We start from the raw sequence: 23,694 nt of genomic DNA, 5'->3' as shown, positions 1-23,694 counted from the left end.
TAGCTCTCTATTCTCTCTCTGCCTTTCTTTCTCTCTCCATTGTCTCTGAATCTCTCCCGCTCTCTCTATCTCCGCTTTCCTTATAGCTCCTTTTATGCGGTTGCCTTTATCTCTGTTTAGCATATACGCCGCTCGGCTCCGCTTTCTTCTCAGGGGGAATCGTGGTCTTCCATTTAAATAACACACACATAAATAAAAGATAGGCTCTAAAATGTAGATTTCTCAGGGTCATGCTCACTTTTGTTATTTTGACCCGTACATCCGGTTAGAAATTGTTTGCAAAAGTCTGCGCTCATTCCTCATTAGAATAGAAGCTAGTCAATGCGCGTTTATTGTGCGCGTTCACTGTCAAAATATAACCTTGTAGCATTCATTGTAGGAAAAGCAAAAAAGATCTTTACTGTCTACATTATTAGTGCGGCAGTATGGCATTGCAATTAATTTTTCTGACTGATTCTATTGGTCTATTCATCATGAAAGTGTGAGGGGAAGCTGTCATCTTCAAACAATGTCAATGTATAAAAAAGATAACGGTTACATAGAGTGTAACAAGGTGGAGGCAGGATGTAAATGCAGGACTCTTATTTTCCATATCTCAAATATTAATTAACCCTCCTGTTATGTTATAGGACAGTTTGACAATTTTAAAGTTGACGATCTAGGAAAAATAGTTTTTTTTTTTTCAGTATGAAACTTCTTCTGCTTGCCTCAATTAGTGTAATCAACACATAATATTAAAATGGTTTATCTCACATATTTGCAACCACCTCCTGCAAAAACAAAAACTGAAACAAAATTGCGATGTTATGTTTCAATGTTATGTAAAACTACTGTTATATATGTTGATCTTTTAAAAGTAATAAAGTAATGAAACATTTAAAAAAGTTTAAACGTGTATTTTTTTTTATGAAAAAAAGAGAATTATTATAATTGAAGCATTACCTGTTAGATGAAAGAAACACCATTGTGCTAAATATTGATAGAATAATTAGTAATGAAGTTAGTAAAAAAATATTTACACTTCTTGTTAGGATTTTTTTGGGTTTCAGACATCTTTTGGATAATTAATCCTGGAACACCATTGCTGTGCCTGATAAATGAACATACCAGGAGGGTTAAAGAACAAACACTAGGAAAGTAAAACAAACACTAAGGCTACTGAAACAAACACTATAAAATAAAGAATTAATCATAAGACTATTAATCAAGCAGAATAAGCAAACAAAGAAACATAAACTTAATAAAACAAACCAGAAACTAAACTTAGACAAAACTGCAGGATAGAGGATCAAACGAACAGATATTAAACAACAGACTGGGGGGTCTACAGAGGCTAGAGTTCACATACAGACAGAGGGTCAAACACAAACAAAAGCCACGACCGAGAACAAAGGAAAAAGGAAAAGCACAAGACACACACAAGCTAAGGTGAGACAACAAGGTCAATATGAGACAGCAGCAGTGCACAATCTAATGCACTGTGAATGCATTTGTATGGATGCTATAGGAAGATTTGTGTGCAGGAAGTTGTATTGTATTATATATTTCACATGTGACCCAGGCCACAGTCTGCCAGCTTTTCATTATTATTATTTATTTTTTTCAGTCTCTTGTTTCTGAATGTCTCTTTCTGAAAAGACAATAAGGTCTGATGGTGTGTTTACGCACCGGAGTGCTTGAGTAAGATGGGACTGATAAGTGTGTGTTTTCTGCCAGCATCACCCCAGGCAGCATGTGGAGCACCCCCAAGTAGCATGTTTGAGATCTGTTGCCACAGGGGTCTAAACTGTGTTTCAGTCAGGAGAAATAATATTATCAAGTTGAGTAAATTTACCGGCCAGAACAACTCAATAAAATGAGTTCAGAGAACTTTAATCTGAAAACTTAAAAATGCTTGTTGAACCAATTAACAATTTTTTTTATTTAAACCAACTTTTAGCTATTCTACACATATCAGTGCTCTTTCCACAGTGTTGGTTTATTATGCTTTTCTATAGGCTCCTGGCACCATATATTTGCATATTGGGTGTGGCCTCTCCCTTACTTACCATCTTTGTGTTGTCTGTTGCCCCAAGCTATATTTTCCTATTCATGAATTAGTGTAATAAACGTGTTGGTTGCCAGGTCTCAGTGTTATAGGCTGTAAGAGCAAGTCACCTTTATTCTGTTTTCCTACTGCTCACAGTATGTTGGCTTGGAGCTACAGAGTTCACTCTTGTGCTGCTGCAGTATTACGCTGTTAGCGTTCTGACACTGTGTTATGCAATATAGATGTTAATATATACCAATATATACATTAACCCTCCTATTGTGTTAATTTGTCAGGACCAGCAGTGATGTTCCCGGGTCATATTGCCCTGTTGCGTGTTTAATTAGCCAAAAGATATAAAAAACAACCTTACAAGCAGTGTTGCAAATATGAGAGATGAACCGTTTTCATATTATGTGTTGATTACAGTAATTACGGCAAGCAGAAGAAGTTTCATAATGAAAAAATACTACTGATTCAAGTTATCATCTAGCTTTGACTGAGTTAAGTTGAGTAAACTTTAAATTGTATGTATTTACAACTTAACCGAGTCAAATCTAAATGATAGCTGGGTTAAGTTGAATGAACTAAAAATTGTAGGCACCCTTTAAAATAAGACTACCTTTATAACGGGTTTATAAACGTTTATTGATGGTTTATAAAATGGTTCATAAAATGGTTTATAAAAAGTTTATTAATGGTTATTTATTAGGTTTTAAATACTTTAAAACATATTAATAAGCAGTTAATTAATATATAGGAACACATGAATAGAAATGGCAACAGTGAGCTGAACATTTGCTAAATAGTGACTCATTTATACTGTTTCACTACTTTATTACTTTTAAAAGACCAACATATAAAACACAATAGTTTTACATGTTATTGAAACATAACATTGCAATTTTGTTTTAGTTTTAGTTTAAGTTGTATTACTAGTTAAATGAGTCAAATATTAAAGCAAAATGAAGACTTGACTGAGTTAAGTTGAGCCAATGATTATTCTTTAACAGTGCAGAATGCAGCATTATCAAATTAAACCTGTGCACCTCCAGAAACATGCAGACTGATCCAACATACATAGTGAGCATCCGCCCACACGTACAGTACCTACTACACACCCTGCGGAGTGAAGCAGAGCACCCGAGCGCGCCCCACACAACTTCTCCTGCTCATTTGATCCATTACTGCTGCTTTTGTTGTGTGCGGTATGCTGCGGCCAGGCTCGTGACTCATATCTCAGTCTCAGGGGGACTTATTTGTGTGTCAGTTCACTCTCATACATGGCGCTCGGTGCTTTCGTGTGCTGATGCTAACTGGCGCCCTGCTCTTTTCATCAGTGTGTAATCTAGAACGCTAGAATCTATGTTTCAAGGTCAGAATGTAATTGAGCTCACGGAGCAGAAATATTTTGTCATGCTCTTGCGAGACGAAACGGGTGCATTAGAGAGCGCTACACATTTTCCTGCTTCAATAAGGGTGATGACCTATCATTTCTGATCACTTGGTGTGATATATATTATTAGAAGCGGGATTTATAGAGTACTCTTTTCTTTCTGTCTGGGAGAAACGTGCTTCGTTGTTGTACAGGGCAGTGTGCAATCTTTCACTATTTTGCAAAGAAAGACCAAAAGTTGGGACACACCTTCTCTTTTTCATTGCGTTTTCTTTATTTTCATGACTATTTACATTGTAGATTCTCACTGAAGACATCAAAACTATGAATGAACACATGTGGAGTTTTATGTACTTAATACAATATGACCTGGCCTCCACAGTCACCGGACCTGAACCCAATCCAGATGGTTTGGGGTGAGCTGGAGCACAGAGTGAAGGCAAAGGGGCAACAAGTGCTAAACACCTCTGGGAACTCCTTCAAGACTGTTGGAAACCTGAAATATTTCAGGTGACTCTGCCTCTTGAAGATCATTGAGAGAATGATGCCAAGAGTGTGCAAAGCAGTAATCAGAGCAAATGGTGGCTATTTTGAAGAAACTAGGATATTTATTAAGTACATAAAACTCCACATGTGTTCATTTATAGTTTTGATGCCTTCAGTGAGAATCTACAATGTAAATAGTCAAATAAAGAAAACGCATTAAAAAAGAGAAGGTGTGTCCAAACTTTTGGCCTGTACTGTATATATTTTTGAAATCAGTTTTTTTCTACAAGCTGGGACTGTGCAATATTTTTTACATTTCAACATCTAAAGCATTTCATTGTTAATAGGGCAGTGGGCAAACTGACTATTTTGTATCTTGTTTGTTTTTGCTGTTTCTTCTTTATGTACAATTTTTATAGGTTATTTTCCACATTTTTGTAATTCTATCTTTAGATTCTTGGTAATTTATTTTAGTTAAATCATATTTTTTTTTTCAAAATGTATTGTTGTGACACCGGACAGGACTGTACTTTAATTTCGTTTTATTTGGTATAATGACAAATAAAGATATTCTTTTCTATTCTATTCTATTCTATTTTACATTGGTTTACATATAAAAAATGACATATTGTTGCACATTTTTATAGCTCTTGTACTTCGTACAATGAAACAATGCTTGTGTTATTAGACGTCATATTATAAATAGTATCATAAGTTTCTGCCTGAAGGGGCTCAGAGTTGTCCAGAGGGTTAAGCACTGCCACTATGAACAGGAGATTGCTGGTTTGAATCCTGTTCATGCAGCTTGCCATCGGCTACCGAAGCCCTGAGAGAGCACAGTTGGCCTTGCTCTCTCTGGGTGGGTAGATGACACTCCAAAGGGTGATGTCCGCAGCACGAGGCGTCTGTGAGCTGATGTATCGGAACTGAGTCGCTGCGCTTTCCTCCGAGCGCACTGTGATGCTACTCGGTAATGCTGCATCAGCAGCAGCTCAAAAACAGGCGGAGTCTGACTTCATGTGTATCGGAGGAGGCATGTGCTAATCTTCACCCTCCTGGTGTTCGGGCATCACTATGGATAGAGGGAGTCCTAATGGGTGAGTTGAATAATCGGCCTTGTAAATTGGGGAGAAAATGGGAAAAAATGTAAATAAAATGATAAAAAAGAGTACCTGCCTGATTATTGGTCTTAAAACTCCTTGTTTCTTTTTATTTAGTTATTGGTCTTAAGTCCCTTATTCAATAACTACTTTGAACGTGATGTATTAGATTTGCAGTTATTGGAGTTGAAGCTTGCATCACATACACACGAGTTCTAATTAAGGAGGCTTAAGGCAAAGTTCTTCAATTACAACTCCGGAATGACTTTGACCATCTCACTTTAGGGATTTTTCCGCTAGAGCATGGATTCATCTGTCAATAACAAGGTTTAATAGTGGTGTTTAAGCAGGAAAATCAACAAACTAGACCGGACAGCCTTCCTCCAGGACTGAATACCTGCGGGCAGCTTTCACTTTTGATTGTATAAGATTCTTTAAGGAGTCATGTCCTGCATATTCTGAAGTCCAGCTTCTTTATAGTCTTTCAGTTTTAAGAAACTATAAAAAAATAAATAAATAACTGAACTCTTTGGAATACACTGAATATGCATTAATTACTATCAAATTATACTATTAAAAATAAATAATAATAATAATAAATTATTATTTTGCAAATTTAGACAGGCCCAATCTAACTCAACTAATATCGCACATGCAGTTTTTTTCTTATTATGTCTTGGTAGAGATAATTGCAGGCTAGAAAAAGTAAGTGCTTCCTTGTAATTAAATAAGCTGAGATGATTCTTTCGCAGCAACCATTATTTTTAAGAGTGTAGTGCATGATTTATTTTAAAGTAGTGGCAAAATTCAGTATTTCATCTTATTTACTCCTTAAAGCATCATTTTGTAGCATGATGTTCCATAAAGTTACAGGTTCAGTCAAGGTTATATTTTCTTATTTTTTTAATTATAATTAATTTCATTTCATTTTCACTTTTTCTCTTCAAATTCTGTTACTTTTGATTAGTTTTTAGAGTGGGTTTGCTAGATTTCATTAGTTTTTATAAATTGGTCTCCCCTTCGCAAGTAGGATTTTGGCACAACACAGCCCACTGTAAAACTGCTGTAGTGAAAACAGCACTTATAAATAAAATAACAAACATGAAAAGTAAGGGTATTCTACATTAGATACCACAGAAAAGCTGTTGGAGTTGGAGAAATGTTAATTTATACACAGAATATTACATGTGAAAGTCACACACACACACACACACACACACACACATAAATCAAAATTGAAAATTGACAACACGTGTAATTACATAACATGTACATCTATAATAAATCTGTATCAGTGTGTACTTCACTAGTAGTTACACTGTTATAATATGGCTTGTTCATGTGTAACTACACAGTTATATGAGACTGTGATTTATATGAGGCATGATTTATTTTAAAGTAGTGGCAAAATTCAGTATTCCATGTTATTGACCCCTTAAAGCATCATTTTGTAGCATGTTGTACCATGAAGTTACAGGTTCAGTCATTTTTTTAATTTTTTTTATTATAGTTTATTTCATTACGTTTTCACTTTTGCTTCTCAAATTTTGTTAGTTTTGATTCTTTTTTAGAGTGAGTTTTCTAGATTCCGGTAAAGCATCATTTTGTAGCATTTTTTAAGGAGATAGTACCTCTGTCCTTACTACTCTGGGTTTGTATGCCAGAAACTGCACTATGTAACTTTGGAAAAGCAGGCAGAGAAATGCCTGTGACAACTATTGAACACTGTAACCCAAGTCAGAGCTAAGCAAAAGCTTGCAGCTGGGAAGTCCATGTGCTTCTGAAGCCAAGTGTATGTATTCGTGTGGCTCAAATTCCACTTCCCAACTGTAGCTGGAGCCCGGGAGCAAAAAAATAAACAAATAAAAATCTTGCACAATGCTGCTTTAATAGAAATGTAAGTGCACTCATTAGTAGATCAGACTAGATCAGAGGTTTCACATCACTCTGTTGGTGGCATCTTAACCTCTGTAAACTATTGTGAATAAGGAGTGATTGTTTTGTTGTTTTGTAAGTGAAGAGCAATAGAAGACTGAAGTGCATTTTACTTCGGAGAACGAACCTTTTTACTTTCAAACCTTTTTTTTTTAAATATCTCTCTACATTTTGGCATTTATTGAGAATAAATGGAGGCATTCAGGGACATTAGAGGGCATTTTAAAGTGCTCGGCTGGCGTTCTCTATTAAAGAAGATAGAAATAGAGGCTAGGCTAGGTTGTTCATATGTTTATGCTGGGGATATAAATGCGGTAGCTTAGTCTCTTAATAGCCCTTATCTCTTGAAAGGGGCATAAGAAATGCATACGAGTTGAATTTCTGTGAGGAAAAAATGAATGATAGCAGAAAAACCTTTAATGGAAACGGAGTTTCTGTTGACTGCCTTTCTCCTGCATATGATGAGAGAAAATGCAGAGCAGACTGAAGAAATGAAGCCCAGCTTTCTGAAGCAGATTTATATTTCTTTTTTGGCTAATCCTTTTAATGAGTCCAGTGTCAGGAATTGTCCATGGCACCTGGGTCTCAATGTATCATTATCAAAGGGTGAAATCCAAACCAGGGAAGCGAAAGAGAAATTTAATTAGAGGTTACAAAAAGCCTGTGTGGTTTTATATTATCCTTATTAAAAATAGCTTTATACATACCCACATAGATATATGTGCATTCTCTCTTTAATTGAAAAAAGTTACCACGACAATGGAACATTTAATGGGGGTTTTTGTCTCATTAATGACTGTTAATGAGTATTTCATCACTGCTTAGAAGTGTTGGATATTATATATCTCAGAATGAAGAGCTGGAAAGTGCCGGAGATTACTGCTCAGTCCGGCTGTAACTCGGTCCAGCCATTTCTCTCTTCATTTCTGCACCTTCTAAGGAGCCCCACTGCCTGTGCCCTTCAAGAGCGAGGTTGAGGTATCATTACAAGATAATATTTTTCTGCTGCAGGCGCTGGCATTTTGATTTATTCCTCGTAAAAAAAAAAAGATATTAATATGTATACATTGTGATGGAAAAATGCCCAAAAAAAAGCATTTAAATGGTTTGTTTTATTCAAATCATTGAGATTTTCCTCATGTAGGGTGAAATGTGACCAGAGCTGGGTGGCTCGTGTGAGCTGAATACTGCTGTTGTAAATGAGATGGATTATGATGTGCCGGAAGGAACGGAGGGGCTTTTTGCTGCTGCGTTTCCCGAGCTGATCATAGGCAGATAACCGGGAGTACAGGCTCGGGACCTAGTTTAAGGCTGTTTACCATATTGCAGCCGTTTTAGTAGCTCTCCTCCACAACATAGCAGAGACAAGCAGGAAAAAACACGCTGTTTACAAACCGCAGCAGAGCGGACTCAATCAGCACCATGTTTATGTGATGCATAAGTGCTCGCTGATGTGATTAATTATTTACAGTGGTTCCAAAAAATGTTTTTGGCCTTGGCTCAAGGTTGCCAGACACTTGATTACTTCTCAACAAATGTGAGATCTGGTTAATGAGGAAAAGGCCGTCCTGATTTTGTTGGGACGTGTTTTTGCACTGAGGAGCCCAAATCCTAATACTTGTCTATATACTGGACTACGGTCCACGTATGTCACTCAGTAGACTGGAATAATCAACTTTTGTAACAGATTTATGCAAATGTAATGCAAATTTACTCACTGCAAACTAAATCATTATCAGGACACAGTTTTACTTTCTAGACTTTAAGGTATCATTTTGTCACACTGGCCAGACGCATGACAGACCATCGCAGATACAAATCACACAGTTTATTAACTTATTAAGGGGGGTAGACCTACAGGAGTAGTATGGGACAGGCAGGGTCAGTAACAATATTGCAGAATATATCAACAACATACCAGAGCGTAGTCAGGCAAAACACGGTCATACACGCTAAATCCAGCAGAAAGAGAGCTAAGGCAAAAAAAAGCAGAGTCAAAAATACAAAAAAAAAGGTTTGGCAACAGAATAAACAATAATAGACCAATAGCAATAATAATAGGCCAAAGCAATAATATTTCAGAGAGTGGGAAACAAAAACAAGTTGTTAACAAAGGTTCATAAACAAAGGAAACAGGTGGAACCAATTAGTAACTGGGAGAGCGGGAATGATGTAGCATCATGTTATAAGTTGAGTCAGGGATGTTCGGTGTGAGTGCATGCTGGGAGGTGGAGTCTTTTCTGAGTAGTTCTGAGTCTAGAGCAGGCAGATTGGCAGCGTTTAAGCCGTCTTTTGTGAAAAGACCTTCTCGCCCCTGATTAGCTAACAGCACTGTAACACTCCCTCCATGACTCTGCAGCTTTTTCTGATTCACTTGTTTTTCTGTGTGTTTTCTATTATGGGCTAACGCAGGCAATGGAGGTAGAGGAACAGAACCTGGGTATACAGATTGCTCTGCATCTGATCTCTCTTACTTTCAGCATTTGTTGTAACACTGGTGTGTTACTGGAAAATAATTAGTCACTGAAGAAACACAGGAGTTTTATTTTTTTAGCATTGTTGACTTTTTCACCGGACTTTTCGTGCCAACAAATCAGTCAGACACTTTGTACCCTGTGTCAACTGCGGCGTTTCCCCATTGGAAGTGCAAAGATTGTTTCTGGCGGATTACAGCAGAAGCTGGGGTCAAACTTGGTAGCGTAATTAATTGCGTTAAAAAAATTATAGGATGTTAGCCAGAGAGTCCTAATTTATACACAACTTATACTACATATATTACATTATTACATGTCAAATATTCACACACAAACAATTTAATATTGATGACAACACTTGTAATTAGATAACATGTACATCTGTAATAAATCTGTATCAGTGTGTATTTCACCAGTAGTTACACTATTATTATAAGGCTTGTTAATACACAGTTAGTAACTACACAGGTATTAGAGACACTTATTATAAAGTGGGACCAATGCATTTGTCTCAAACTTGCTTTAAAAAAGCTCAAATCATTGTAACATAAAAGTGCCCACAGCTCAACTTCATCTTTCTGTCTTTTCCTCTCTGCTGACCTTGCTTTTTGGAGTCTTATGTTCATAGCTAGCAAATACTACCTACCTAAAGGCACCTAACCCCTCTCCAGCACTGTCTGAACGAAGCTCATAGTGGTCTATGTGTGTGTAAGAGAACAGCTGACATTAGGATGCTGAATGGCTACAGGAAAGCTTCAGTTAGGATGTGCTGTCTAGCCCCGCACAGACTCCTCCTGTTACCTCAGATCCCCGGTGATCTGACCAGCCCCTATTGATTCTCCAGTCCTTCAGGACCGTAGCCCGGCTGCAGCAGTGCCCCTGCAGGGGAGTGGAAGCTTGAGCGGGCCGAGGGTAAATATTGGATTATCATTATAGCTCTGACAGGAGTAGCAGCAGGCAGTAGCATTTTTAACATGCTGGTAATAGCATGATTAATAGTATCTTTGATTAATAGTATCTTTACCAGCATTGCGATGTGCTGTGTGGCTGAACACCTGCAGTGCCAGACTGAGGTAATTACATTGCAGGAATATAGCATTAGCAGTGTTTCTCAGTCTGAACTCTGCTTTCTCGCATGCAGAGCGGCCGACAGTCGTTCAGGTAAATGGTCAATTACAAAAATCACACGGTCCAGCTCTGAAATGAACATGCCTTTAACTATTAGCCTATAGAAAAGGATGTAACTATCCTATAGAAAAGGATAAAACTATCCTTAGGCACATATTTGTATTCAAATGCCTATATAGTGAAAGCTATTCGGGATAACCTTATAGGGCTAGTGCCTCTACTGGCTGGTTGCAGTGTGATGTATAACTCTGCCCATTCTCATGTGTTTCAATTGTATAACCAATCCATTTTCTCTCTTATCTCAACTTTCAATTGTCTTTCCATCTAAAGTGTCTCAATACGTAATTCCTTTGCTTTATGTGAAGGCAAGTATTAAGTCATAGATAGATAGATAGATAGATAGATAGATAGATAGATAGATAGATAGATAGATAGATAGATAGATAGATAGATAGATAGATAGATAGATAGATAGATAGATAGATAGATACTTTATTGATCCCTGAGGGGAAATTCTAGACTCAAATCCTGACTCAACTTATAACATGATGCTACATCATTCCCGCTCTCCCAGTTACTAATTGGTCCCACCTGTTTACTTTGTTTATTCCCTTTGTTACCAACTTGCTTTTGTTTCCCACTCTCTGAAACATTTTTGCTTTGCTCTCTCTATTGTTTATTCTGTTGCCGAACCTTTTTTTGTTTTGTATTTTTGACTCCTCTTTGGCCTCAGCTCTCTTTCTGCTGTGTTTAGCCTGATTACGCTCTGGTATGTTGTTTATATTTTCTGCAATATTGTTATTGACCCTGCCTGTCCCATACTACTCCTGTAAGATTGACAGTCTTGGCTGAAAGAGCCCATCTGCAGGACCTCTCTGATTATTACATGGAGTAGCTGAGTTGTCGATCTCAGGCTATTTAGTAAATTTAATTAATCTTATCTTATAACTAACTAATTATTAATAATAGCAATATTATAATTATTATTAATCATATGGTGTTGTTTTTTGGTCACATTAACAGACAACCATTAAGGTATTAACAGATGTACAAACTTCTTTTTACTTACTTACTTTTTTTTTGGTAAGTGTGATGATAGCAAAACATGGGAAATGTGATCTAAAATAAATGATAAAGTTGTTAACACAGACAGATAATGTTAGTGTGGTTGGACGTGCTGGACTAATATTAGCTTTCTCTTACCAACTGTCATCAACTTTTTAAAAACATTTTAAAATTATAGATTTTTTTTATTTTAATTGTCTGTGGTCTTTGCTGACACTCTTTCAGCAGCCTGACGTTTAACTGGAATGTAGTAGCTTTAGTTTAATCCTAATTACTGGTGAAATTGGGTATCCAGTAAAAATGTTTGCTTTGTCTTTGGTTCTTCAGTCTGTGTTTGAAACTCAATGAAGGCAGTGTGAGATGCTTGGTCTAGAAGTTGGCCATAGGCAAGTCTGGTTCCACTTCTGGTCTCTATTGTGTAAACTCTGGTTGCAGATTTATATAAAATTTCAAGGTAATGACACTACATGTTTTATACAGTCATTGTTTCACCTGCTCCCGTACATGAAGCAAAATAACCGTTTTCTTTCTTGCATGTATCAAAAGACGATCATATCATCACATTTAATTTTCATACCATGCTCTTTACCATTTGACATAACTATGTCATTTTACAATATCACAAATCTTTAAATTAGATTAGAATAGTGTTATCAGTCAGGTACAGTACCAGTAATAATGTTGTATGACAGGGTTTGTAATGATTCCCACCTGTAGGGTGTTTTGACAGCAGTCCGGGCTATAAAGCAACATGTAAGCATCTGCAGCCAGTTAATGTAGTGTTAGCATACTATATGTGCCTGCCGCAATTACGCTGTTATTGAAACAAATATTTCCACTGTGGAATTATTGCAAGATAATGAGGCTGCTTATGTGCATTTTATTTCTTTGACCTTTGCCCTGTGCGTTGCAGCTGCAGGGTTTTCGCCTCCAGTGGCCTAAGAGGGATGGCACACTGGAGTGCGTAGCATCGAGGAACGTTCGCCGCGTTGCCGCGGCCGCACTCAAATATACTGCCTCATTTCATCCGTTTTAACGACCTCATTTAAAGGCACTTAATGACTCTTACAAATGTCCGGGCGGCGGAATAGATTCATGGGCTATTCTCAAAGGCAGTGTCCTCCTCATCCTCTCTGGCTGCTGCATCTCCATTAGATAGTGATCTCAGCAGAAGCGCAGCCATGCACCAATTACTGCACACAAAACGAGTGCGATAACACAAGCGCCATGGCTGGATTACTTCGGCCTATTACTTCAGCCGTGTCACTTCAACAGCATTAGCGCACGTGTTTGTGTTTGTGTGTTTCGGACAGCGTCCTCCAGATGCATGGCCTTATTGGCCTCTCAGTTCCATAAATCTACCAGATAAACCAACCAGCCATGAAAAAGATTATTAATAGCAAAAAAAGAGAAAAGGGCCATTTCATTTGCACATGAGCTTGAAGACAAATAGTAGAAAAAACTCTCATAATAGATTATTATATCTGCTTATGAATTTTGTAAATGTGTCATAATCTTAAAATAATACACAGCACTAGAAGTTTGCATATCTGCATCATTTATTAACCAAAACTGGCTTATTGGTCATATTAATGAGTTTTGTCGGTTTCTCAGACAGTAATATCACAAATAATATTCCAAGCTTATTTTGGTAAGCAAGCTGGTAAATGATAAAACGATGTATTCATTTTATAAGGATTATTTTTTCTATGACAGACTTTTCTCATTTGTTCATAAATCAGGCCGATTGCATACTGTATGTGTATCTATAACTAAATCACTTACATCACTGCATTTCTACATTTCTACTTATGCATACATGCATCCACAATATATATATATATATATATATATATATATATATATATATATATATAGATATATATATAGATATATATATATATATATATATCCGTGCATGCGTATCTGTATCAGAATCGGCTGAACATTATTGCATGCTTTAATTGCAATCTTCTAGCAGATGCATACGTATGTATGTGTGTGTGTGTGTGTGTGTGTGTGATACTCATTTCCAGGAGCTCACTGATGTGTAATTTCTCTGATAAGACCTGAGTCAATTTGTGTCAATAATGAGATGTGCTGTTGCCGTGTGTGATCATGAGACCAATATTCATCTCACAGTGACCTTTTCCTCAGGTTTTACAAAGTCATTTAATTACTATCTCCTCCGAAATCTGATTAGGCTTTTCCAGACTTCATTAGTCCAGTTTGAGGGAAAGTTAAACATTTTCCTGGCCGCTGAAGGGAGCGTATTTGGGTTCATTGATTTCACAAATCAAGGTAAAGTCGATGCGGCTGCCAAGATGATCTAATGTTATTGTTTGTGCGGTTGCCAGACCTTCACTTGCACAGACACGTTTTTGAAATCTCTTGCTTGCTGGAATGGGAAGAATAAACAGATTTCTTGTTTTTTTTTCCAGGCTGCCTATAAATTGGATACGTCAGTCAGTGCCAAGCAGGACACTGGGCTATTTGATCTATCTCCGCTATATTTAAATGAGGCTTGTAGGATGTGCACTGATGAAGCAGTTACTGAGTACACTTCTACATTTGTGAGCAGTTCAGACCTTGTAGAAGTTGCTGGAGAGCAGATAGCAGGTCTAAGAGTAGTGTGTATGAGTTGTATGGTGTTTGGTGTCTGTTCTAAATGACTGGCAGCTCACAATGTCATGCATGGAACATTTAAAGCTACATTCTATTATAGATGCTTTTAAATGACATGAATTGAATTACAGTGTTTTGACAGCTTTGTTTTTCTAAGCTTTAGCTGGGTTTTATCCAATTGCAGATCCAAACTGCAAAATACAAAATGAAATGTTTGTTGGATTGGATTTACTGGCAGTTCCTCATCTGGCTATGCTGTGGCCTTGATTGACAAAAAGAAAATAATTATTTGTTGGAGTATCCTGATTACACATTGTCAGCGATGATCATAATGGCATTGATTGTGTATCAATGGGTATGGAGTGATATCAACACAAATGATGGATGGGATAAAAAAAATTATGAATTAATTCCAATGGTAGCTTGATATAATCCACACTTTCATTGTGTGCAGTTCTGTGAGTTTCTTCCCACAGTGTTGTAGAGTGTTTGAGTAGTTGGAAAAAGCTTTTAAAGCTTTGTGGGTTTTAAAGAAGTACTATCAGCTTTGCTGGAGAAGAAAATGTGCTCTTATATATATATTGTAAATGAATAGTGAAGTCATCCGGACTATGAAGGAACACATAAGGAATCATGTAGTAACTTAAGTAAGTGTTAAACAAACAAAAAAAAACCTCTGTTAAGCATTTAGGTGTTTAGACGATCCTGATGAGAGCCAGTTTCATCGTGATGTTTTTGATGGTCTTTGCGACTGCACTTACTATGCAAATTGTTTGGACTGACTGACTTTCTTTTTTTAAAGTATTTTTTCTTTACTTAATTGAGTAGTTCTTACCATAATATAGATTAGAACATTACTCAAATAGAGCTATTTACTGTATAACACAAGAAATGTAAGTAATTAAGTTCAGCACAGCTGTTAACTGAAAGCAATTCCAGGTGACTCTACCTTATAAAGCTGACTGAGAAAATCCAGCCAAGATGTGCAAAACTGTCATCTATACAAGAATCTAAAATATAAAACATATTCTGGTCTGTTTAAAACATATTTGTTTACAAAAATAATTCCATATGTATTTTGGCTGGTTTGGATGACTTCAGTATTTAGTAATTTTTTAATAGTAAAAATAAACAAGTGTTCAAACACTTTATTATATGCAATTTTAAAATTATCTCTGAAATATATATTTTTTTATTTTTCAGCCTAATAATGGCCCTATTTATTTGCAGTGATGCCTCTTTGAACCAAGTATTGTGAGGTTTTTTTTTTTAATGAACACAGGCCCAAATGCAAAAATCAACATTTTGAATCAACTCCAGATCTTTTTTCTTTTTAATCTCACATCAAATTAATTTGACTTAAGGGGAACAGGCCACAGCGGACCATAAAACTACAGAACACTATAAAGCAGTGCTGTAATTACTTTTGCAGCTGTGAAAGTTAAGAAAAATGTCTGTAATTCCTAAAAGTGTTTTTAAATTAAAGTGGAAATGTCAAACGTCTTCATATTAATTTTGTCAATGTTTAATTTCAGACAAATTAAGCTGCTGCACTGAGGGAACATCACTAAAAATTGTATATTGTTATTATTATGTTATCAACTTATCGTATAGATTATTTGGACATAACCAGAATCATTGTTTGCCTTAGCAAGTAACTACTAGCAAGTAAACGCAATTAATGATAATGGGCCAGTTTAATTTCATTTAGTTTTTTATTTATTCAGAATTTCAATTCTATTGTTTAAATTTGGAAAATGGATTACAATTCTATTATATTATGGGACAATATATTGAAAAAATGGTTATTGCCACAGACCTAGTATATACATTTTGTTCAATTTGAGCCAATTTCTAATATCAGTTGAAGGGAGAAACATTACATTTATTTGTAGCAGAGGATATTTTAACAGCAGCATTTTAGTGCTTTATATAAGCATCATATATACTGTTCTCCCCTCTGTGACAATTATCTGCTGATGCTGATATGTTCCCGATGTCACTGTATATCCCTAGCAATTCCACTTATTTGAATGATTCCATAGTCCTGTCATCCGTATGCATGCTGATTTGTGTGTGTGTGAGTGTACGTCTGTGTGTGTGTGTGTGTGTGTGGTGAGCAGGTGGAGGTTGGACATTACAGAGGGAGCTGAATGGCCCTAAACAGCAGGAGGAAAGTAAACACCTGGCAGTGTTGAGCAAGTGCACATCCTGCTGCTCTGAATGTTCAGTGCTTATGGCACAGATTTTTCCTTTAATTTTATTTCTCATAATAAATTTGTCCTATTTAACACTCGCAATACCAGAGTCATATATTAATGGTTTTAACTTGTGATGTTTTCAACATTGGTTATCAAAAAACAAACAAACAAAAAAAAAACATATTGCCATCTTATATTGTGATAACTGGTTCATCACATACCACATATTATTCATAACTGTGTGTGAGAAAAAAAATCATAGTTTGAAGTATTGAGATAATTTGATTTGCTAAACTGTATCAGTTTTGTATCAAAAACACAGTATTGATTATTAATTATTGGTTAAGATTGATGTCAGACACTGGTTTATTTAGTGTTGTGTTTCAGCCTCACTCAATAGATAGTAGTGTTGTTCTCTGTCAGTAGGTCCCACTGTTTTGATAAAACGTTTTTGTTTCTTTCACTCAAAATCAGATTTTGTAAATATGATATTGTGTTTTTATACTATGAGTTTTCCACTATATCACCTAAAAATCACTCAAAATCAGCAAATTATGTAATTACACTACAAACCAAATAGCCATAGTACTAAGTACTTAATGCTGGTCTTCACTGGAAACACATTCATATTTTTTTTTCACAATTGTGCATGTTAATATTTATTAAATAATGATGTAATATCTGAGTTATTTCACTAATTCACGATGCCTGCTTCACATTTTCACTGCCTGGTTGCAACATCTACTCTTACCACTAACAACTTATCAAAACCATATAATTACTGCATTTTTTTACAGAGATAAAATTAACTTTGATTGCACACCACTGATATAGATAATTATATATTTTTTACAATACCAATATACATCATATATATTAGTTTTTGTGAGGTTAGAACTATGGATTTGTAATGCCACATTGAAAACCGTCACTCCCTGGGACCACTGGTGGTTCCTGGCTTTTTTTCCCACTGGTATAGCTTAGCAACAACTCAGCCGGTTTGCATTACTTTGCATGTAAGTACTGAATAATAATCCTTATAAAAGTCATGAAGCATAAGAGGTTTACAATTCATGCATGTATTTTACAGTGGTTTTTAGGTAGTTCTTCACATAATTTGCAGCATTCATTTTAGTTAAACCATAGTAATTAAGCACTCTCTTGATAAAGGAACAAGTAATACACAAGTCACAAGTCATAATGATAAATTCTATAAATGAAACACTTTAGGCAGTGTTGACTGACACTGAGGAACAGGAGAATAAAAAAATACAGTCTCTGTCCCAGTTTATGTCCCAGACTGCAAGAAAAAAACTTTTTTTTTGTCACTGTGAACCCCTAAAAAACCCACAAAACTTTGGATTGCACAGACTTGAGAAAAAGAAAAAAGCTACAGGACTTTTACCACAAAATAGTCACTCTTATATACAGAAACCTTAACACTAAAGCCACCAAATGAGAGGTGAGAGGCTCATGAGCACCCAAAGTTTAGTAATGTGAACATTAGAGGCACACCTTACAGCTTACAGGACTTACGGGATCTGTGGCTAACATCTCTCGTCCTAATGGCTCTTGGACCTCAGGAGACCTTCCTTCATAGGTCTTGTGGAGTCCGTGCCTCGACAGGTTAGATATCTATTCAGTATTAGACAGGTGGTTTTAATGTTATGGCTGATGGATAGTGTATATCTGAAGTGCTGATAGAAGTTGAACTGAATGGTGATACTAAACTGTATCTCGCCCCAGCATATATTCTCTTCCTGATTGACAGCTCTGGGCTTTGGGAAAGAAGCTGAGGCTGACGTGTGACATTCTGCTGGGTATTCTCCTTCTTTTAATGACCCGATTTCCTGCCAATGTGCCTCTATTGACAAACCTTAGACAAGGACAGAATGAGGCTATTTCTGCCTGCCCGTAATTGGATGGGAAAAAAGCGATGGACCTTTTCACAGCAAATTGTCTTGGGGAAATTACATCATCATTCTGAGAATTCGGATTATTTTGTTCTTATTCTCAGTGCCTTTTATTCCTGTTGCACCAGTCTCCATCAATCAGAGGTAAAGTTTTGCTACCGTCAGCTTTTTCCTCCGCTAACAATGTGGAGTCTGGGATACGCTGCTTTTAGAATGGACATTAAGAAGTGCCATCATTGAGTGTTGGACTATGTTCTAAAAAAGAAGAAAAATAATTCTCGAGAAAAGACAGGATAACCCACATTCAGTAACATTTTTAAAAAAGTGTGCAGAATAAATCAGATCAATAAAATCTCTCTTTTTCCACACTTTATTTAAAAAATATATATATATTATATGTCCTGGATTTATATCAACCTTGATATAATTCTTGGGATGTCACCTTGAATAAGAACCACCTGTGAGTCATGATGATACAACCCCAATAATATTTCTTTTGACATGTGGCAGACGCTGTCTCGCTGTGTCATCAACACACATCAGTTAGTGCTATAACTAAGGTGTTGCTCTCTCTCTCTCTCTCTCTCTCCCTCTCTCTCTTTCTCTCTCTCTCTCTCTCTTTCTCTCTCTCTCTCTCTCTCTCTCTCTCTCTCTCTCTCTCTCTCTCTCTCTGTCTCTCTGGAAGGTTGACTTCTCCTCTTCTCCTTTCCTCACTGCCACCAAGGGACATGGACAAATGACCTCTCTTTTTATGGTAGAAATCCCATACGTCCCTCCGGCCAATCACTCCCAGGAGAGCGTGTACTAGCGCACATGGCCGGCTTGGCAGCCATGTTTATTATTGGAACATAAAATGATACCACAGAGTGCAATTATCCAATCCACCCTCAGCCCACAGACTTGGAGTTGCTAACGTAAGCAAAACACTGTATTGAAGCTAAACTTGGGAAAAATTGCCTATTAATGTGTTGTTGTAGTGTGTTCCAGGTTATCTTTTCACCATAGTCATAAAATGCACTTTCCTGGTTTGAAAGCCCCTTACTTGAACCAAGTGTTAATAGAAGATCAATAGAATAGTTTAATAGAAACATTAACAGTGAACAACACTAAAATATGGACGGATTTCTATCTTAATAGGTGAGAATTTTGACTTTTATTGACTTTTATTGTGTTTTCATTGGGTTTAATTGCCCTTTTTTGTCTCATTTATGCTTTTGTACATAATAGTATCTGTTTTATCTCATGATAACATTTGTGTGGAGATGTATGAATTGTCATATAGCACAGGAGTCCAAAGCCTCCCTGTTAAGCCCCCATTGCTCCCAAGCAGCTCAACACAAAGTAACAGCATTCCACACACAAAGATCCAACAATGTCTGAGTTAGTCTGTTGACAGAAAATATTTTTTTATATTTTTACTATATACAAATACACTGTACAAAACACAGGCTTGTTACATATTTTCCCAGTACATTCAAATTCAATTCATTTAAGCAATAATACACTCGATGTTCGTGCTATAACATGTAATATTGGCACTGCTGTGCTGATCTACGACACAAGGCTGCAGATTGTGTGCCGTAGATCAGCACAGCAGTGCCAATATTACAAGTTATAGCACAAACATCGAGTGTATTAATATTATAATTATACCACAGTTCCATTATCACTGTTTGTTTAAAGATTTTGAGTTAAAGAGGAGGAGAAAATATGATCTGTTTGGTTATAAAAACTCTTGCGAGTTAAAACAGTTCCATTGCTGCTCTGTTTGTAGCTGCGCTGTTTGGTTTGTAAGCGCTGCGTCATTGCTACTTTACCTGTATGTGGCAGAGTAATATGAGTAAGCCCCACAGTGATAGTGGCAACAGTTGCAAGGAAAAACTCCCTCATACTAAGAGGAAGAAACCTTGAAAGTATTTTTTTTTTTCATGTAAAATTTTAATCAGCAAAATCACATTAATGCTAAAAATAACTAGAATGTTCTGGCAGCAGGGGAGCCAGGAAAGGACGTCAGAAAAAATTGTATTTTCTGGCAGCAGGGGTGCAAGAAAATGACTATTCTTATAGAAATCTTCTGGTACCTCTAATGCTAAAGAATAACCTAATTTTTGCACAGAGAATACATCTGAATCAAGCTTCATTCCACCTGCAGAATGGCTACTTGAGGGGCTGTAGAAAAAGGTCAGAATACATTTGTAGTTAATCAAAATGAGGCTGAATGGAAAAAAAAAACAGTGACATAACAATTATTGTCATATTGGCTTGCTAATGTTAGCTTGATTACACACAAAAAGCCCACATTCTGTCTGCCTTTACTGTGTTTATTTTATTTGTTTATAATTAAAATAGACTTGTATGTTGAAGCTGTGTGTTAGATTCGTATTCGTTTGATTGGGATTTTTGCCAACATTCTGGAAAACTTGCTCAACCTCATAATAGTAACTGCCAAGGAACATTTAATTGCACATGGCATGGAAATGACACAAAGACTTTGATGTTATCTGTTTTTTTTTTTAAACCTGCATGATTAGATAAAAAATAGTCTTATTACAGTGATCACTTTATTAATTAGACATTTTTCATCATCAGTTGATGCGTGTTAACAAATAAATTCACCAGCATTTATAATGCTTTTTATTTAATGTTTTAAATTCACATTCCATTCTGCATTAAATCCAAATAAGCATCACTGATTATGATTTGTACCTCAATAGTCCTAAAATGTTAGTAACTGTAACAAAGTGTATCATTCAATAACAATAAAAGCTTATTTTAAATTTGCTTGTTCGATTAATGTTGTGAATTATAATAACTAGGCAACATATTCGCCCGTCTTAGATCTACACAGTGTGTGTTAAATGTATGATGTGTTTTGATAGTGTTGGAAGTTTTGCTGTGTACTATATTATTCTTGATTCTGCCAGAATAGAATAAGTTATTGTTAAAAGTTTTCAGTTTTAATGCTGCAGGTTTTTTTTTTCATGCATACTGATACACTAAACTACCATTTATGCTTTATTATTAGTTGTGTCTCAGTATAGAATCATTTACTTTACGAAATGGCTTTGTTTCATGTATATATTGTGCTAAATGTGTGGTGGTTGGGTGGGAAGGAATAGTTATGGGTAAGATGAACTGGATGTAGTGGGATGGATGTGGGTGGGGTGGGATGGATGTGGGTGGGGTGGGATGGGATTTAAGGGACATTCCAGGATTTTGGTACATTTCAGGGGTGGTCACTTCTGAAAATTTGATCTTCAATTTGATCATTTTTAGTCATATATTTATTAAATACAGGTAATAGACTATCAAAAAGTTTGATTTGTCAAGCTCAGGGATCAAAGCAGTTTTTTTAATTAGATTATGCAATATATTTGGTAACTTACAGTAACAGGGTTGTGAGTAACAGGGTTGCAAATCTAGGCTAAGTTGTGGTTTACCCCAGGAACAGATGCTAACTGTAAAATTTAGCTATGTATACAAGATCAAGAACAAACATGTTTATATAAGTATATAAAGTAAATTTTGACTCTACTCATTATTAGTCTTACAATATGAGTAACAGGGTTGCGTTTACTGAGTGACACACACAACTTGGACAAACATATTTGGAAAAAAAAAAAACGTGAAAATTGTTAGAGCACCTACTCTTGGTCTTGCCATGTGGGCAGAAAATGTCCCTGTGATGAAACTTCCAAATATTTTTAACCCTTTCTCTGCCAGGTAAAATTCCTTATGGTAACAGGGTTGCGCGCATGTTGTGGGACACAACTTAATAGCATACAAACTGTAACATGCAATACAATGTAGACCAAAGAAGTTGTTTTCATAAGTAAAGGATATGCATATCAACAATATACAAGAGGAAGTCATTTATTTAGAGCTTATTTTAATTGTTAAATTTGCCAAAGGAGTTGGTCACCCAATGTGTGGGACAAGAGAAAACGGCCATTTTTTGAGGTGGTCCAAAGGTGTTCGGTCTTTTGAATAATATCTAAGGAGCTTATTTTTCCACCATATTTTACAGTTTGTCTTATAACAAGTACATTTTTCACAAAAAAATTTAGATATTTTGGATATGTACATTTGAAATTTAAGTGGTGGGACAGGAAATGTACCAAAATCCTGGAATGCCCCTTGAAAGAGATAAGAAAATATTCTCAGTTTTGTGTTACACTCTGTTTGTTACATCTGTTATCTACAAAACTTTCAATAAAAACTTGATTACAAAAAAAAAGAATAAATTACTTTAACATACAGTATACCATATCAATGTGATATATTAGTTAGAATTAGTGAAATCCACTCAGCTGGTGCGCAGTGTTCTTGGGTAATCTTCGCGGCGCACTGACAGTTTTGCTGATCTATTTAAAAGGTTTGCAAAAAAAAGAGAGAACTATATAAATAAATTTATAAATAAATATTTATATTCATCGCTCTAACATAGGCAGTTGAATGGTGGTGTGCAGGACGGCATGCATGGGACATTCCAACGCTTAAATACTTGACTTATCTTCTATTCATTCTCTCTCTCTCTCTCTCTCTTTCCTCTTTAGACTGCATATATTTTCTACTACAGCAGAACCAGATTCATGCTCGCGATTCAACCTTCAGAAGAAGTCCAGAACAAATTGCGTGCACATTTTGGCATCTCATTGTTTACTTTGGTGGACAGCTGTATAGGTTACGGACACAAAGGCGCGGCAGAGAAAAGGAATCGCCTAAAGCTTTTCTTTTCCCGGCTCTTTTTGGGTCAGAGTGGTAGTTACAGTCGGTGAGTCAGAACAGCTTGTCTGGGGCCAAGTGAAAATGACATGTCAAAGGAAATGATGTGACGCGCCATGATGGATGGGTCTTCCTCCCTGTGCTACTGCCATCAGCCCACCAGATCTGCCCACCCCCCCTCCCTCCACTCCAATCCACTCCACTCCGTCACCACCACACCTCCACAACACCATTTTTGCCTTGGCAGAGGCAGTAGAGGCAAGAGAAAAGCTAATAAAATAAAAAATAAAAAATCACATGGCCAAGCCATTTGGACTCCGGCCGCCAGCCCCCGTGCTCCTCTATGATTTGTTAAGAGCCCCTGAATTAGACTGCAATACTGTTTGTGCCACACAACGTTGGAAGGCTGCCGTTGTTATTGAAATTTTGATTCGGATTAAATTTATATAGGCCACTGCCCCCCGAGATGGCTCTGATTATGAGGCAGTCATGCAGGGGTCTGTTTCTCGGATGCATTTAAATTGGCCCATAATGCCCCGTGCGGAGCCCTGCCGCTGCAGCCGCGCCGGGTTTCGCTGGCTGACCTGCCCTTGTTTTCCCTGGGCTCTTGATTAATT

General features: G+C 36.5%; 1 protein-coding gene across 1 annotated transcript in view; it reads left to right on the top strand.

Moving 5' to 3' along the window:
- Window positions 1–23,694, top strand: part of LOC103024968 (kelch-like protein 29) — a 323,277-nt gene that overhangs the window by 135,960 nt on the left and 163,623 nt on the right. The gene's annotated exons all lie outside the window — the stretch shown is intronic.

This window comes from Astyanax mexicanus, chromosome 1 (genome assembly GCF_023375975.1).
Source record: "Astyanax mexicanus isolate ESR-SI-001 chromosome 1, AstMex3_surface, whole genome shotgun sequence".
Taxonomy (NCBI): domain Eukaryota; kingdom Metazoa; phylum Chordata; class Actinopteri; order Characiformes; family Acestrorhamphidae; genus Astyanax; species Astyanax mexicanus.
This window is presented reverse-complemented; position numbering and strand designations above follow the sequence as displayed.